Source organism: Pan troglodytes, chromosome 21, assembly GCF_028858775.2.
Source record: "Pan troglodytes isolate AG18354 chromosome 21, NHGRI_mPanTro3-v2.0_pri, whole genome shotgun sequence".
Lineage (NCBI taxonomy): Eukaryota > Metazoa > Chordata > Mammalia > Primates > Hominidae > Pan > Pan troglodytes.
The window spans coordinates 40,437,519-40,452,057 of NC_072419.2; the positions used below are offsets into that span (position 1 = coordinate 40,437,519).

General features: G+C 40.2%; 1 protein-coding gene across 1 annotated transcript in view; it reads left to right on the forward strand.

Moving 5' to 3' along the window:
- The window catches only part of ASIP (agouti signaling protein), a 69,652-nt gene that overhangs the window by 4,070 nt on the left and 51,043 nt on the right, over positions 1–14,539 (forward strand). The window lies entirely within an intron of this gene.

The following is a 14,539-nucleotide window of genomic DNA, read 5'->3' on the forward strand; positions in this document are numbered from 1 at the left end:
TAGCTAGGATTACAGGCACACACCACCATGCCCAGCTAATTTTTAAATTTTTTGTAGAGATAGGGTCTTGCTGTGTTGCCCAGGCTGGTCTCTAACTTCAAGTGAACCTCCCACCTCAACCTCCCAAAGTGCTGGGATTACAGGTCTGAGCCACCATGCCTAGCCCCTTATTTTCTTTTAAGTTTTTATTGATTTAAAATACAGTTACAGAAAAGTGTTCATATTGATGAATTTTCACTATGTGAACACGCCCAGAAAACTAGAATCTAGATCTAGAAACAGAGCATTACCAGCACCCAGAAGCCTCCTCATTCCCCCTTCATGTCCCTTTTTCTTACCAAAGTTAGTCACTAACCTGACTTCTAACACCATACATTAAATTTTGCCTGTTTGGGGGCTTTATATGTGTGTGTAGGTGTTTTTATGCGTGGCTTCTTTCGCTTAATATTAAGTTTGTGAGATTCATTTATGTTGTATATGGTAATATTTTATTTGTTCTCATTATTGTGTGGTATTACATGAATTAATACCACAATTTGTTTATCTATTTGTTTATCCACAATTTATTTATCTACAATTTACATGGATAAATGCCACAGTTTATTTATCCATTGTCTTATTGATGGACACATGGAGTGTTTGCAGTTGGGGGCTATTACTGAACAGAAGCATTAGGAACATCTGTGAATACTTTTTTTTTTTAAAGAACATATGAGTGCATTTCTATCTAGAAGTAGAATTGCTGAATCATAGGACATGTGTGTTCCGCTTTTACAGATATTGTCAGTTTTCCAAAATGATTGTATCATTTTACACTCCCACCAGCAATGTCTGAGATTTGTTTTTTCTTACATCCTCATCAGTGGTTGGTATTGTCTGTCTTTTACATTTAGCCATTTTGATGGGTGTATAGTGGAATGCTTCTTTATTTTAATTTTTATTCCTTGAAGACTAATGACGTTTAGCATCTTTTTACATATTTATTGGCCTTTTGACTATCCTGTTTTGAGAAATATCTGTTCAGATTTTGAACCCATTTCTCTACTAGGTTGTCCGACATTTTTATTGACCTATAAGAGTTCTTTAAATATAGATATGAGCCCTTTGTTGTGTACATGTTGCAAATGTCATCTCCCACAAGGCTATGTCGAGTCACACTGGAGCTTCAGGCAAAAGAAAAAATAAAAATCCTGATTCCTGTCTTTATTTTAGATTTTGATATTTTGTTCACCATGGATTTTTTTGCATTAAATTTGATTTTTTAAAATATTGCATCAAATGTTTATTTCTCCTGATTACTGAGTTTTTTGTCACCCCCTTAAAGAACTGTGTCCAAGGCAAGAGCCTCACTTGCCTCACCCCAATCCTGGCCCATCCCATTCTGTGTCTTGCATTGTCATGCTCTTTAATATATATTGTTATTTGTTGAAAAGCAGTTTCTAATCTAATGAAGTCCAAATGTTCAAGCTTTTAAGATTAGTGCCTTTTCATTTGGATCACATTTATACAGTTATAAAAATAAAGATTTGATTTTGGTCATTCTTCAGATGTTTGGCTCTGAATGACTTAAGCTGAAGTAACTGGTTCCTTTTTTTAAATGTTGTGCCATCATTTCACCTGATGAGCATTTCTTGGAGCCTGCTAGATAGTGTTAGGTCCTCAGGCTGTAAAGAGGTCTTCAACAGGATGTAAAGCAAACTTAATTGTAATTACTTTATTCTGCCGATTAAGAAATACAGTACTAAAGGTTTATCTCTAGTCCCTCAAATTGGCATCCCTCAAATTGGCATCTGGTAATGTACATTGTGGGGTAGACTGATAATCAAATGACAGTGCAACATCTTACCAAGAAGTAAATATGATCTGAGTGTCCTATAAATAATGTAAGAGCAGGTTTTGAAACTTGGAGAGCTGTTTTCTCATTTCATGTACACTTGCCCCAAATTGTAGTTTTTGAAGTCATGTACATTGCACGTTGGATAAGCCAGGGAAATTATTACATTAACAAGCATTTTGTGTGTATGTAGTAGTTACTTTGTACTGAGAGAACTTGCTTTGGGGTGCAATTAAACAATAAACTGATTTTATTTGGGAGAAACAGGGAAGGGTGCACTTACTAGCAACCTAAGAATAATTTTTCAGCTTTTGCCCTTAAGGTTTAAATTACAATTCCAAAATGTTAGACATACTGTATCTTTTCGTTCAGTGTGGCTTTAATTTCCCCCCCTGTGGTTTGTTCTTTAATGCCTTTTACATTTGGACACCTAGTTTATGCTTTTTAGATTTGGTTGCTATCTTGCCAAAATAAGTGTTAGCTGTGTTTCAAACTTGATTTTCTTTCTTTCTTTCTTTCTTTTTTCCTCCAGAATGTCTTATTTAAAAAGAAAGCTAAAAGTATACTTCTAAGTTACAGCCTCTATTTTGGTATAACACTTGGGATATTTTTTACTTCACATTGAATATAGACAGGCACCCAAGAAGTCTGATGGCCACCGGAGTGCGGGTGACAAGGACCTGACAGAGCCCACGCAGGGCTTTAGATTTGGACATACAAGAGTTGATAACTTCCTTATGAACTCCTTGCCTGATCTAAACTCAATATGGATTCTGACTGTGTTTGAGTAAAGGTTAAACCTGTTGGCAGTTACGGCTTTTCACAAAGTGCACAGTGGAAATCGAGAATTGATAGGGTTAATTTTGGAGCAGTGGCTTATACCATTCACCTCTTTTTTTGTGACTTATCTCACAGATAATGAGACCTTAATAACAAACAGGCATAAAAAAATTTCACATTGAAATGATACAAACATTTGATGTAATAAAACCTTGTTGGCTTGATATTTTAAGGAACTGAAATCTAGCAATCTTACTAGAGAGACAAGAATTGGTCTCCAGCTGCCTTTGATAGATTCGGGTGCGAGTGGAGCTGGAGCCATATACCTGGAGGGAATGTGGTTTGTCACACCAAAGAGGATTTTTTTTCTTCAAACCCGCATGTTGCCTAGGTTTCAAATTCTTTGCCTCAAGGCTGATTTGCTTTCACTAACTGGAATTTTATAGGAGATACTGGTGACCTAAGCTAAGTTGCATTCAACATACTCAGTGTCAAGCTAATGAGGTTCTGTTATAAAGCTTCTACTTTTAATCTGAGAGAAAACATGTTCAGGGCTTCTAGAACACTAAAAATTTTGACTTAGAACAGTGTTCAGTCTGGTGCCAAACTTCCAATGGAATTCAAATTCACATAATCTGAACTTGGTTCACAGGTTATCCTAATAGAGTAATTCTTCATTTTGTTCTATTGAACTGTCTTAAGGATTTGTTTCAAACAGCTAAGTTACTTGATTAAAATAATGATAAAATTGTAAAAACAAAATAAATATTAGTGCCTTTTTAAAATCCCTTATAACAAATTTTGTTTTACCCAGTCTTAAAGATATTCTATCTTATATCTTCTAGAACAGCAAGCACTGTCCACTTGAACTTTCTGCAATAATGGAAATATTTGATACCTGCATTGTCCAACATGTAGCCACTGAATGGCTATTGAGCGCTTGAAATAGCACTAGCCACATATGGCTATTGAGCAATTGAAATACTACATATGGTCTACGGCCATACCACCCTGAAATATTTTACAGATATTGTCAGTTTTCCAAAATAATTGTGTCAATCTTGTCTGAAATAGTACATACGATGAAATGAATTTTAAATTTTATTTACTTTTAATTAATTTAGATGAATTGTGGTGAATGGCAATGTAGTTCTGGCAATGTTGTTCCACCTGGAATTGATTTTCAGGTATGATGTGAGGTCAAGTTTCCCTTTTTTTTCTGTATGGATATTCAATCAATCCAGCATCATGTACCGAAAACACTATTATGTTCCCACTTTTATTATTAATCCATTGTCTATCTAATATGTGTGTGTTGTTCTGGAATCTCCATTCTTTTCCATTTGTCCATTAGTCTGTCTTTCTGCCACTTGCACCCTGTTTCCATTTCCTGTAACTTTGCAATAAGTTTTGATATTTGGTAGAATAAGTCTTTCATGCCTCTCATCTTCCCCAAGATTGCCTTGGCTATTCTTTTTTTTTTTTTTTTTTTTTGAGATGGAGTCTTGCTCTGTCGCCCAGGCTGGAGTGCAGCGGCGTGATCTCGGCTCACTGCAAGCTCCGCCTCCCAGGTTCACGCCATTCTCCTGCCTCAGCCTCCCGAGTAGCTGGGACCACAGGCGCCCGCCACTACGCCCGGCTAATTTTTTGTATTTTTAGTAGCGACGGGGTTTCACCGCATTAGCCAGGATGGTCTCAATCTCCTGACCTCGTGATCTGCCTGCCTCGGCCTCCCAAAGTGCTGGGATTACAGGCGTGAGCCTTGGCTATTCTTGAACTTCTATATTTCCACATAAACTTTAGGATAACTTTATAAATTCCACCAAAAAAACCCTGCTGGAATTCTTACTGGGATTACATTAAATCTGTCCATCAATTAATATGAAAGTCTTTATAATATTAAATTTTTTGATCCATGAATATGGTATATCCCTTCACTAGTTGAAGTCTTATTAAAATTTTTTGATGTTTTATAGTTTTCTATGTAGAAACCTGGTATATCATTCATTGGATTTATTCCTAATTATTTTCTATTTATTTTATAAGTGGCATACATATATGTATATTATATATATATTTTTTGAGACACCGTTTCACTCTGTCACTCAGGCTGGAGTGCAGTGGCATGATTTTGGCACACTGCAACCTCTGCCTCCTGGGTTCAAGTGATTCTCATGCCTCAGCCTCCCAAGGAGCTGGGATTACAGGCACCTGCCACCACACGTGGCTAATCTTTGCATTATTGTAGAGACAGGGTTTCGCCATGTTGGCCCGGCTGGTCTCGAACGCCTAACTTCAAGTGATCCTCCCACCTCGGCCTCCCAAAGTGCTGGGATTACAGGCATGAGCCAATGCACCCAGCCTTATAAGTGGTGTATTTTAATTTTAATTTTTATTTATTTATTTTTTGAGATGGAGTTTCGCTCTTTTTTGCCCAGGCTGGAGTGCAATGGCACGATCCTGCCTCACTGCAACCTCTGCCTCCTAGGTTCAAGCAATTTTCCTGCCTCAGCCTCCCAAGTAGCTGGGATTACAGGCACATGCCACCATACCCGGCTAATTTTGTATTTTTAGTAGAGACGGGGTTGTTTCACCATGTTGGCTAGGCTGGTCTCGAACTCCTGACCTCAGGTGATCCACCTGCCTTGGCCTCAAAGTTCTGGGATTACAGGCGTGAGCCACCACGCCCGGCTATAAATGGCATATTTTAATGTTCATTTTTAGTTGTTTGATGCTGGCATATTGACATAATAATTAACATTTTGTATTTATACTTGCATACAGCAACTCTGCTTAATTAACTTAATAATTCTTATAGTTTATTTATAGATTCACAATCATGTAGTATGTGTAGTGTGTGTAGTGATTTCTTTCAGATAGTTATTTTTTAAATTCTTTTTTTTTTTTTTTTTTTGAGACGGAGTTTTGCACTTGTTGTCCAGGCTGGAGTGCAATGGTGCAATCTCGGCTCGCCGCAACCTCCGCCTCCTGGGTTAAAGCGATTCTCCTGCCTCAGCCTTCTGAGTAGCTGGGATTATAGGCACACGCCACCATGCCGGCTAATTTTGTATTTTTTGTAAAAATGGGGTTTCTCCATGTTGGTTAGGCTGATCTTGAACTCCTGACCTCAGGTGATCTACCCACTTTGGCCTCCCGAAGTGCTGGGATTACAGGTGTGAGCCACTGCTCCCGGCCCGTTTTTTAACTTCTTTTTCTTGAATTATTGGACTGGGTAAAACCTTAAGAACAATGCTGAATAAAAGTGAAAATAGCAGGCATCCTTATCTTAGTTCTGATAGAAAGAAAGCACTCAATAATTTCAGTTAAATATGATGGTTGCTGAAGTTTACTTTTTGTAGTTACTCTTTATCAGATTGAGGAATTTTTCTTCTAATTCTAGTTTGATATAATTTTTAAACATTAACAGATGGTGAATTTTATGAAATGTATTTTTCTCATCAGTTAAAATGAGCCTGTGATTTTTACACTTTATTCATTTTATTTATTTTCTATTTTTATGGATAGGTAATAGTTGTACAATTTATGTGGTACATGTGATACTTTGATACAAGCATACAATGTGTAATGATCAAATCAGGATAATGGAATATCCATCACCTCAAGCATTTATCATTTATTTGTGTTGGGAACATTCCAAATCTACTCTTTTAGTTATTTTGAAAGGTACAATAAATTATACTTAATTATACTCACCCTATTGTGCTACCAAGTACAAGTGTGACTGGAATTGGTGGGTTCTTGGTCTCGCTGACTTCAAGAATGAAGCCATGGACCCTCACGGTGAGTGTTACAGTTCTTAAAGATGGTGTGTCCGGAGTTTGTTCCTTCAGTTGTTCAGATGTGTCCGGAGTTTCTTCCTTCTGGTGGGTTCGTGGTCTTGCCGACTTCAGGAGTGAAGCTGCAGACCTTCACAGTGAGTGTTACAGCTCTTAAAGGCATCATGTCCAGAGCTGTTCATTCCTCCCAGTGGGTTTGTGGTCTCACTGGCTTCAGGAGTGAAGCTGCAGACCTTCGTGGTGAGTGTTACAGCTCATAGAGGCGGCGCATCCGGAGTTGTTCATTCCTCCTGCTGGGCTCGTGGTCTCGCTGGCCTCAGGAGTGAAGCTGCAGACCTTCTCGGTGAGTGTTACAGCTTATAAAGGTAGTGCAGACCCAAAGGGTGAGCAGCAGCAAGATTTATTGCGAAGAGCGAAAGAACAAAGCTTCCACAGCGTGGAAGGGGACCCAAACGGGTTGCCGCTACTGGCTCTGGTTGCCTGCTTTTATTCCCTTATTTGGCCCCACCCACATCCTGTTGCTTGGTCTATTTTACAGAGCGCTGATTTCTGCGTTTTACAGAGTGCTGATTGGTGCTTTTACAATCCTTTAGCTAGACACAGAGTGTTGATTGGTGCATTTACAATACTTTAGCTAGACAAAAAAGTTCTCTAAGTCCCCACCTCATTAGCTAGACACAGAGCACTGATTGGTGCATTTACAAACCTTTAGCTAGACACAGAGTGCTGATTGGTGCATTTACAATCCTTTAGCTAGACAGAAAAGTTCTCCAAGTCCCCACCCAACCCAGAAGCCCAGCCAGCTTCACCTCTCACAAGGTCTTATTTCTTCTATTCTAATTGTATTTTGTTTTGTTTTGATTTTTGAGACAGAGTCTTGCTCTGTCACGCAGGCTGGAGTGCAGTGGCACCATCTCGCCTCACTGCCACCTCTGCCTCCCAGGTTCAAGCAATTCTCCTGCCTCAGTCTCCCAAGTAGCTGGGACTACAGGTGCCTGCCTCTATACCAAGATAATTTTTTTTTTTTGTATTTTTAGTAGAGACGGGGTTTCACTATGTTGGCCGGACTGGTCTTGAACTCCTGGCCTCAAGTGATCTGCCTGCCTCAGCCTCCCAAAGTCTGGGATTGCAGGCATGAACTTCCACGCCCGGCCTGGAATTGTATTTTTGTATTCATTAACCAACCCTACTTTATATCTTCCTCCCTACTACCCTTCCCACCTTCTCAAAAACACCATTCCATTCACTACCTTTCTGATATCGATTTTTTTAACTCCACGTGAGTAAGAATATGTGACATTTATCTTTCTGTGTTTGCCTTATCTAACTTAACGATGACCTCCAGTTCCATCTATATTGTTGCAAATGACAGAATTTCATTCTTTTTTATGGCAGAATAATATTCCACTGTGTACATATACCACTTTTTTGTTTTTGTTTTTGTTTTTGTTTTGAGACAAAGTCTCGCTCTGTCACCTAGGCTGGAGTGCAGTGGTGCAATCTTGGCTCACTGCAATCTCCGCCTCCCGGGTTCAAGCAATTCTTTTGCCTCAGCCTCAAGAGTAGCTGGGACTACAGGCGCAAGCCACCACGCCTGGCTAATTTTTGTATCTTTAGTAAACACAGGATTTCACTACATTGGCCAGGCTGGTCTCAAACTTCTCCTGACCTCGTGATCCACCTGCCTCGACCTCACAAAGTGCTAGGATTAGCCACCATGCCTGGCCCATATACCACATTTTTTAAATCCATTCATTTGTTGATGGACAGTTGGGTTGATTTCATATCTTCGTTATTGTGAATAGGGCTGCAATAAACATGGGAGTGCAGATATTTTTTTGATACACTGAATTCCTTTCTTTTGGAAATATACCTATCAGTGAGATTGCCGGATCATATGGTAGTTTTATTTTTAGTTTTTTGAGGAATCTCTATATTGTTTTCCATAGTGACTGTATTAATTTATATTCCCATTAACAGAATACAAGCATCCCCCTTTCTCTGCATCCTTACCAGCATTTGTTATTTTTTTAATTTCTTTTCCTTCTTCCCAAACATTACTGCTGATATTTTCTGTCTTTTTGATAATAGCCATTTTAACTGGAGATGAGATGAAATCTCACTGTGGTTTTGATTTGTATTTCCCTGATGATTAGTGATATTGACTATTTATTCATATGCCTGTTGGCCCTTTGTATGCCTTCTTTTGAGAAATGCCTGTTCATTTTTAAATTGGATTTTTTTAAACCAGTGAGTTGAGTTCCTTACATATTCTGGTTATTAATCCCTTGTCAGTTGACTAGTGTGTATTAATATTTTCCCATTCTGTAGGTTATCGCTTCACTTTATGGATTGTTTCCTTTGCTGTGCAGGTTTTTGCCTTGATATTATTGCATTTGTCCATTTTTGCTTTGGTTGCTTGTGCTTTTGAGGTCTTACTCAAGAAATCTTTGCCCAGACCAACATCCTCAAGCATTTCCACAATGTTTTCTTCTAGTGGTTTCATAGTTTCAGTTCTTACACTTAAGTCTTTAATCCATTTTGATTTGATTTTTGTATATGGTGAGAAATGGGGGTATAGTTTAATTCTTCTTCATATGGATATCCAGTTTTTCCAGCACTATTTATTTATTTATTTATTTATTTATTTATTTGAGATGGAGTCTCACTCTGTCGCCCAGGCTGGAGTGCAGTGGCATGATCTGGTCTCACTGCAAGCTCCGCCTTCCAGGTTCATGCCATTCTCCTGCCTCAGCCTCCCGAGTAGCTGGGACTACAGGCACCCACCACCACGCCTGGCTGATTTTTTGTATTTTTAATAGAGACCGGGTTTCACCATGGTCTCGATCTCCTGACCTCGTGATCCACCCGCCTCGGCTTTCCAAAGTGCTGAGATTACAGGTGTGAGCCACCACACCCGGCCTCCAGCACCATTTATTAAAGAGTTGACTGTAAATGTATAGATTTGTTTCCGGGTTTTCTATTCTGTTCCATTGGTCTATGTATCTGTTTTTATGCTAGTGCCATGCTGTTTGGGTTACTATAGCTTTGTAGTATAATTTGAAATCAGGTTTGTGATGCCTATGGCTTTTTTCTGTTTGATCAGGATAGCTTTGGCTATTCTGGGTCTTTTGCTGTTCCATATAAATTTTAGGACTTTTAAAAATATTTTTGTGAAGAATGTCATTGGTATTTTTTTGTTTGTTTTGTTTTGTTTTTGAGACACAGTCTCCCTCTGTTACCCAGGCTGGAGTGCAGTGGTGTGATCACGGCTCACTGAAGCCTCTACCTCCTGGGCCCAATTAATCCTTCTGCCTCAGCCTCCTGAGTAGCTGGGATTACAGGTGTGCACCACTACTCCTGGTTAATTTTTTTATTTTTTGAAGAGACAGGGTCTTACTGTGTGCCTCGGTTGACTCAAACTCCTGGGCTCAAGTGATCCTCCCACCTTGGCCTCTCAAAGTGCTAGGATTATACACATGAGCGATACACAGCACCTGGCCTTCACTGGTGTGTAGATAAGGACTGCATTGAATCTGTAAATCACTTTAAGTAGTATGGACATTTTAACAATATTGATTCTTCCAATCTATGAACATGAGATGGCTTTCCATTTTTTGGTGACCTCTTCAATTTCTTGAATCAATGTTTTATAGTTTTCATTGTAGAGATCTTTCACTTCTTTGGTTGTTTATGCCTAAGTATTTTTTTCTGTAGCTATCGTAAATGAGACTGCTTTGTGTTCTTTCTCAAATTGTTCACTGTTGAAATATAGAAATTCTATAATACTAATTTTTGTATGTTGATTGTGTATCCTGCTACTTAATTTGTTTATCAGTTCCAATAGGGTTTTGGTGGAGTCTTTAGCTTTTCTAAACATAAGATCATAGTGTCTGCAACCAAGGACAGTTTGGACAGTTTCCTTTCCAATTTGGATGCCCTTTGTTTCTTTCTTTTGTATAGTTGCTCTGGCTAGGACTTGTAGTACTGATGATAGCAGTGGTCCATCTGGAGCAGCTGCTGCCATCACTCCAGCTGCACATTGCACAGAGCTGGTGGGAGCTGGCAACAAGTGGGAGCCCTACCCCTTCCAAGTTGGTGGGGTGGGAGCTCTCCGGGTGCAGCTACAGCTGCCCAAGTCATGGCTGCAGACTCAGGCCTCCCACTCCACGGAGCAGGCAGGAGGCCTACCCTCACGGGTGCAGCTACAGCTGCCCAAGTTGTGGCTACTGACCTGGGCCTTCCTGTGCTCTTGGGTGGTCCAGGAGCAGGCAGGAGCCCCACCCTCCTGGATGCAGCTACAGCCACCCAAGCCACAGCTGCAGAGCCAGGCATCTCTGCACTCTTGGCAGCCTGGGAAGACCCCCCTGTACCCCCAACCAGGCTCAGAGAAGTCTGCTCCCACTGCCTGGCCTCTCCCTGCTCCCAGCACCCACTCCAGTCTTGGAGTAAGGTTGGGGCTGGGCCCAGGCACTGTCACAACCCAGCCGTGTGTGCATACACTTGGGGCAGTGTTGACATGACAGTCCCTTGCTGCCTTGGGCCCCTCTGGATTTGGGGCACCAATGAGAATGGGAGGGAAGCTAAGGAGGGGCCGAGGGAAGCTTGGCATTGGCCTGCAGGTGTCCCTTGGCATGATAACCTGGGTGCCATGGACAGCAGTGGGAGGCAGACAGGCTCCTGGGTGGAAGGGAGGGCCTGAAGGCTGGGAGCCTGGCTGCCAGTCCCACAGACCAGAATGGGAAATAGTGGTGCCTTTCCCAGCCCACCCATGGCTGCCCATGGACCAATCAGTGTGCACTTCCTCCCTTTTGAGGCCCATAAGAGCCCCCATTTCAGCCAGAGCTGAGCAGATTTTGGGACAACCAGCTGCAGAGAGATGCTGCCCACTCCAGGGCCTCCTCTGAGCCATTTTGTCACTCAGTAAAGCTTCTCTTCACCTTGCTCACCCTCCATTTGTCTGCACACCTCATTCTTCCTGGATGCAAGACAAGAACTCGGGACCTACCAAATGGTGGGACTAAAAGAGGTGTAACACAAACAGGGCTGAAACGCCCCTTGCTCACCATGTTGAGGATGAAGAGAAGGATAGAAGAGCTGTGGCCCTTTGGGGAGCCCAGACCTGGGAGCTCCCTGAGCCAGGGCTATGACTCCGTCTTTGGGGCCCTGTGACTCCTGGAGTCTCCAAGCTTCTGGGAGCCACCACATTCCCCAGTGGCAGGTGTGGAAGCTGCTTGCAGTGTGCCTGGTCCAGTTGCAGCCTCACAGAGAGTCAGCACCCATGTCAGCACCTGGAGCTGCCTGCCCCACAGCAGCTGACATGCTTGACTGTGCGCAGTGGCCAGACCCCCATGCTTGCTCACTCACACACCTGCTGCCACTCCATGCCAGGCTTGCCTTTGGCAGGCATGGGATCCAGGCCAGTAGTGTGGACCAAGCACAACCTGCCAGGCTGAGTGGGCAGAATAAAACCAGCGGGCCTGAGTAAAACTCAGGCAAAGGTGCCGCCAGCCACAGAGGTTTCCAGCCAGAAAAGTGACACCCCGAGGATCCTGCAACAGTACTAGGTTGAATAAAAGTGGTGAAAGCAGTCATCCTTATCTTGTTCCAGATGTTAGATGAAAGGCTTTCAGTTTTTCCCCATTTAGCATGCTGTTAGCTGTGGGGACCTTATTCATTTTATGATGAACCACAGTGACTGATTTTTTTGAATGATAACTTAATCTTGTATTCCTGGAATAAACCCAATTTGGTCATGGAGTATTAGTCCTTTTATATATTTCTAGTTTGGGTACACTAATATTTTGGTTAAGATTTTTACATGTATATTATTTTTAAAATTTGATATGTAATTTTTCTCTTGTAGTGTTCTCTCTCTTTTTTAAAGAGACAGGTCTTGCTCTGTCATCCAGGCTGGAGTATAGTAGCTTAGTGGCTTGATTATAGCTCACTGCAACCTTGAACTCCTGAACTTAAGCAATCCTGCTGCCTCTGCCTCCCAGGTACCTAGGACTGCAGGAGCATGCCACCATGCCTGGCTTGATTTTTATTTAATGTTTTATAGAGACAGGGTCTCACTGTTGTTGCCCAGGCTGATCTCAAACTCCTGATCTCAAATGATCCTCCCAGTTTGGCCTTCCTCAAATGATCCTTCCACTTCGGCCTCCCAAAGTGCCAGAATTATAGGCATGAGCCACCGTGCCCGGCCTCATTGCCATATATTTTAATTTTATATATACTTTAAATTCTACAAAATGTTGTTGTTATTGTTGTCAGTGCTGTTGTTTTATACAATTGGCATTTGTTAAGATTTACCCACTGTTGTTAACTTAATGTTGTTCTATATTTCTTCTTTCAGTTTTGTGCTTCCATTGAGATTACTTCTTTCTGCCTGAAAAATACCATTTAGAATGTCTTTTAATATGGGTCTACGGGTGACAAATTTTTCTCAGGTATTATTTGTCTGAAATTGTCTTTATTTCCACCTTCATTTATGAAAAAATGTTTTTGCTGAATGTAGAATCCCAACTTAGTTATTTTCTTTCATTTTGAAGATATCATTCCATTGTTTTCTGAGTTATGTTGTTTCCTTTGAGAAATTAGCAGTCAGTCTTACTTTTTGATCTTTTGCAAGTAAACTGACTTTTTTCTTGTGCTACTTCTAAGATTTTTCTCTGGGTCGTTAGCTTTTTATAGATGTACAGTCACATGCCTAGGTGTACATTTATGCTGCTTGGGCTTTGTGGCATTTCTTGAATCTGTAACCAGATAAAGATATCAAGTATATAAAGCTTTGGTACATTCTCAGTAATTATCTTCTCAAATATTGCTTGTGTCCCATTTTCTCTCTCTTATCCTTCTAAGATTATAACTGCTTACTATGTCCTATATGACTTTTACATTCTTTTCTGTATTTTTCATCATTTTGTAACTCCATGTTTTAGTCTGTGTATTTTCTTCTGAATTTTCTTTCATTTCACCAATTCTGCTTTAAGCTGAGTCTAATTTATTATTAAACTCACCTAATAGATTATTCTTTAAACTTTTATTTGTAAATAATTTCATAAAGAAAAGTTACAAGACTAGTAAGAAAAATTGCAACAACTCCCATACACCCAATCTCTGATTGTCTCATTTGCTTTATTATTTTGTGCCTGTGTGTTCACTCTCTTTCTTCAAATGTGCACACACATTCATGCACACACACATTTTTTTACACATAAAATTTGAGAGTAAATTTCATACATATACATTATGACCCTTTTCTACTAAATATTTCATTGTGAATTTCCAAAGAATAAGAATATTTTCTTAAGTAACCATGGTACAGTTATCACTTCTATAAACTTATTTAGTATATTTTAATATTGATGCAATACATTATCTACTGTCTATTTTACAATTTTAACAATTGACCCAATAATGTCTTATATAGTATTTATTTTCCTTCAGTACAATCTCCTTTAATCTGGAGCAGTTCCTCAGCCATTCTTTGTCTTTTATGACATTGACATTTTTGAGGAAAAAAAATTCTTCTTTTGTGTGATAGAATTATTTTAATTTTGAGTTTATCTGATGTTTTCCCACCTGCCCTTGTTAATTTTGATCACTCCATTGAGATATTTCCATTCTTTACCCTTATAACTAATAAGCAATCTGTAGGGGAAATACTTTAAGAACGTGCATATATCTTGCATCTATTGATGATTCTTACTTGAATCAATTCTTACTATGATGGTTGCAAAATTAAGATTTTCCAACTCCAGCACTGCTTTTGAGTGACTGTAGGACTTACCAGTCAGCACTTGACATACTACTACAAGCAAGAATCCTCCTAGAATGTTTATCCCTCCAAAAGTCACTTTAAACTTAGTTGCCATTGTAACAGTATCAACAGGTGAGACTTCTAAGAGGTGATTAGGCCATGAGGACTCCACGCTTGTGAATAGACCTAATGCTGCTATCATTATTGCAAGGGTGGGTTCACCCTTCTTGCTCCTTCTCCTCCATCCTTTCTTTATCCTTCTGCCATGTGATGCCTTCTACCATGTTATGACACAGCAAAAAAGGCCCTCACCAGATGCCAGCCCTTCTATCTCGGACTTGCCAGCCTCCAGAACTGTGAACC